Here is a 4,480-nt window from a genome sequence, read left to right on the forward strand (position 1 = left end):
TCTTCAAAATCCTAATCCGTGGGGAGGGGGGATTTATAACTTCAACTTCACACCTCATTTCCTTATTTTTAAATCAATTTTTTACATACTCCCGAAAAAGTGGGGGAGGGGGGGCACTCCATGATAATTCCATTTTTTATATGTAAATTTTAAAAATGTTGTTGCTGCGAGAAAAAGTGGGGGGACCCCCCCCCCCCTGCCCCCCCCCCCCCTCCCCGATGCTACGATACATCAAACATAGTACATTATGCGATATGAAAGTTTTAAAAAAAATTAACACACATGGATGATTTTTTTCTGATCGATTGTTGTAAACGTTAATACATGTAATTGATTAAAAACATTTATATATTCCATTTAACGGGAAAATATTTACACTCATTTTTTTAAACTCTGAAATCAAAGCCAGCCAAAAACTAATTAGTTATATATTTTAATACCGTGGTTCCATGTAACATGATTTGTAAATCTGATAATATACCGTTATTAAATTTTTACAGTTACTAACATCCAAGAGTATATTTATTTACGATTGGTTTAATTTTTATTTCAGAACTTGCTGGATACTGCTTATCGCTGTTTTTATTCAACAAACTCTTCGTCAGATGTCTTGCTCTACCCAAATGATTCGGAATTCTGATGTTATTAGCTCTAAAATATCAAATGGGACATCCAAAATTGCTGAGTGGATAGTAACACAGTCAGAAAATTGTAATCCGACATCAACTAAGGTGGCTATTGGTCGATTATGGTCAGAATATGAAAAGCTTCGTAAGAACAAATCTAAAACTGACGGCAGCAGAAAGTTTACGGAATTCTTGGAAACAGAGTTTGCTCCACCCACATTATCAACAACAGTAAAGTCAAAATTGCCCGAAGCTACATGTCTGATTAACTCTAGCGGCGATGCCACGTCAACTGCCATATCCATATCAAACTCTTTTTTTATGGAAAACCAGAATCTAATTCAGGAAAAATTTACATTAAAGTCCGAGTTATCTGAAACTATATCTAACTTGCAAACGCTGAACATAAAGTCTGAAAACATATCAAGGAAAAACCGAGTGCTTCAAGAAAAACTTGTATCATCAAACAAAACAGTCAAACGCACTAAACGTAGAGAGGATTACTGGAAAACCAAATGTACAAAACTGGAGACAACAACTGACACAACAAAAGAAGACTATCAACAACTTATTTATGAACTGCAGGCTGATAATGATCAACAAAGAACGACTATCACCGAACTTCAAACTGCATTAAAGGAAAAGGATGATCAGATCGCTTATCTCATCGAACAGCTACAAGAGGGGGATGAAACGAGAGTCATCCATCTATTTGACAAGAAAGAAAAAGCATTCACCCCAGAACTCCATTTATGTGTGTACTCTCTTCTCGAACACAATGTTCCTTCAACGCAAATTGGTAAGTATCTCATTTTCATAAGGATAAGGACATAGAACTACTACGGGTACATATTCCTGATTTTCTTCATCATTAAGCAAGACACACATGTACTGGATATACATTTAATTTCTTTCATATTTTTTTTCAGGACCAACCATAGAAGCATGTTTAAAGCTGGCTGAAAAGAACCTGATCGACTTCCATCTCCTTCAACTGTGGCCAATATGAACATTCAAAGACTCTGTCTCGTTAAAAAGCAACTACAAGATGAACTACCTGAAAAGATAAACACTACTCTACACAGTGACGAAACATCCAAAGTTGGCATCAAGTACGGGGGATTTTCTGTTCGTGATGAAGAAGGTAATTACTTTGCTCTAGGACTTCGTGAAATGGCTACAAAATCAGCACAGAACACACTGGATACTTTCAAGGAGATTTTGCAGGATATTGCTGACAACAGAAAAGAAACTCATCCTCAGAGTGCTGGAAACGAGATTTTATGTAACATTCAAAATACTATGAGTGATCGTGCTGCAACTGAGTTAAAGTTCAATGAGCTCTTAGAAAGTTACAGAGAGGAGGTGTTGCCACAGGTACGAGCAGATTACAACACCATGGATGATGAAGAGAAAGAAACAGTCAGTAGACTTAACAATTTCTTCTGTGGTCTTCATGGTCTTGTTCATATGGCAAATGCTGCACAGAAAGGATTATATGAAGCAGAGGTAGGGAATTTTGCAGGAAATCCTCCAGTATTTGACAAAACGTTCTCTAAGAGTGATGAATCTGGTTGTTTCCGTTTAATCAGAAGTGCGTGCAAAGCTTTTGCTAGAAGAGGGGATGAAAAATGTGGGTGTTATGGAGCCTTCCGAACATACATGCAGCCTTTTCTAACTGAAAATAGAATGATGTCACTTCCTCTTCAACCTTTCAAAGGCCATAGATTCAATATTCTGTTTCAAAATGCGGCCTGTCTATACTTTTTACACCCCCACATGATTGCGTTTCTGGAAAAATCAGATACAGAAAACAAAAGACTTTTAAAATCTGTTCTGTCGGATCTTCATGTCTCCTTTTATGTGGCTGGACTGAAAGCGTTGGGTTTGATATCAAAGATGGTTACAACGCCCCTGTGGAATCTTCTTGAGAACAGCGACACATCAATTGAAGACATGACACAGCATTATCTCCATCTGTCTTTGTATTTGGTAGATGCTTGCGAAAACATCGTCGATTTCATGAAGGGAACCTTTCCATCTCTAACAGGAGTAGCGTTTCATGGTGAGAAAATTTTCGAATCCTTAACTAAAGAGTCAACATATGATACTGACGTGGAAGTCATTCTCAGAGTCCTGTTACCATCAATCCGAAAAGTAGTACTTCATGTCTACAAGGATCATTTGCCAAATGGTAGATATGAATCATTCACAGAGGAACTCTCACAAGCTACCAAGAGTGTGGACAAACACAACTCTTATTCTGAGCGACTTTTTGCCTACATGGACCAAATCCTGAAATCAAAACCAAATATATCAACCCTGGCTATCGAGGCGTACACTCTCTTCTTAATGAACAAAACCTCCACATGGATAATGAGAAACAGTGAAAATACCGAAGTTCTTATTTCAGAAGCAAGGAGATCAGTTATTGATGAAAGGGAGCTATTCAGCCGAAGAAAAGCAGAAATACAACGACAGAGAGAAGAAAGACAAGAGGAGGAGTTCAAAAAAAGAGCTGAAAAAAGGAGAAAAAAACGAATGCAGCTGGAAAAACAAAGTGATGACATTGTTAACTATGGCTTGTGGAAATCACCCCGAGAGTGCAAACTGAAACTGAAAGAGCTGAATCGTACATCAGACAAATGTAACGCTTTGAAAGCACAGCTTCGCTACAGGAAAAATGTTTTAAAGCAGACTGATCTAGACAAAAAACTTTATTCATTTTCTAAAATAGGCAGCAATGGAAAACGACACCCACTGACTCACATGGAACTTATGTCTAATCTGTTGAAAGTTCTAAAAACTGTTTAAATTGACCACCTGCAAATCATGTATGAAAACATTAATTACATTGATCGTTTTTTGTTCATATTTGATTTGTAAAATAATTTATAAAGATTAATTTGTGCAAAACGCTTACTATTGTTTTACAGATAATGCAGTTTTGTGTCTTGTAACTAGTATTATGTAGTACATGTATTAGTAGTGGCAAGATGTATTACCATGTATTAAATGAAGTAAGTAAATAATTAAAATATGTAAATGTATTTTAATTTGTCCAATTTAATCACAAGCAAAGTTATTGCAATAATTTGAACTGTTTATATCGGAATTACAAATGTTTATTTGTTGACGTTTTGACGTCGTTTTTGTCAACGGGACGTTGGCGTAGGAATACGTTTAAATCCGAGGTGCGGAATAATAAAGGGATTTGGATATCCAATTAAAATCAGAATAGTATGCTTAAAAAAGTGTACATTACAATCCTATTGAACTTATTTTGATTTGTGATAATAATTTATCTTGTATATATGCCGATTATTAAAATTAATAGTATTCCCAAGAAATGGTCACAAAGAATAACATAAGCACTACTTTTTGTGGTCTATTTTTAGTAACAATATATGACCAAAGAATTCCAAAATGTCATTTTCTTTTAATACTTTCTCCAAGCTTTAAAATGATATGTCACACTTGTGGAAAATAACTGATATAAAATTTGACTTGTGGATACTACCTTCTGTACTAAATTGTTTAAAGTATCCGCTCTGAAACATTAAAACATCCGTATTGAAACAAATAAAATACTTCTTAAACACCAGTCTCCATTAATATACAAAGATAACGAACTGCATTATATCGAACAATAGATAACGGCACATGTAAGTGTGCAATGATATATGTTTATTTATTTCAGCAAGAGCCATTTATAGTCGTAAAATTATGAATGCAACGGATAAATGAAGTTTGTTAATAAAATTTTTGAATGAGAAGATAAAAGTGATTGGAGATGACAATAAATTATATACATGTATAATATACACATGGGAATGACAATTGTTAGAAATATA

General features: G+C 35.1%; 1 pseudogene; it reads left to right on the forward strand.

The window, feature by feature from the left end:
- The first annotated feature begins 280 nt into the window (after nt 1-280).
- Nucleotides 281-4,096, forward strand: LOC128181437 (uncharacterized; annotated as a pseudogene).
- The last annotated feature ends 384 nt before the right edge of the window (nt 4,097-4,480 follow it).

This window comes from Crassostrea angulata, chromosome 4, assembly GCF_025612915.1.
Source record: "Crassostrea angulata isolate pt1a10 chromosome 4, ASM2561291v2, whole genome shotgun sequence".
Classification (NCBI taxonomy): domain Eukaryota; kingdom Metazoa; phylum Mollusca; class Bivalvia; order Ostreida; family Ostreidae; genus Magallana; species Magallana angulata.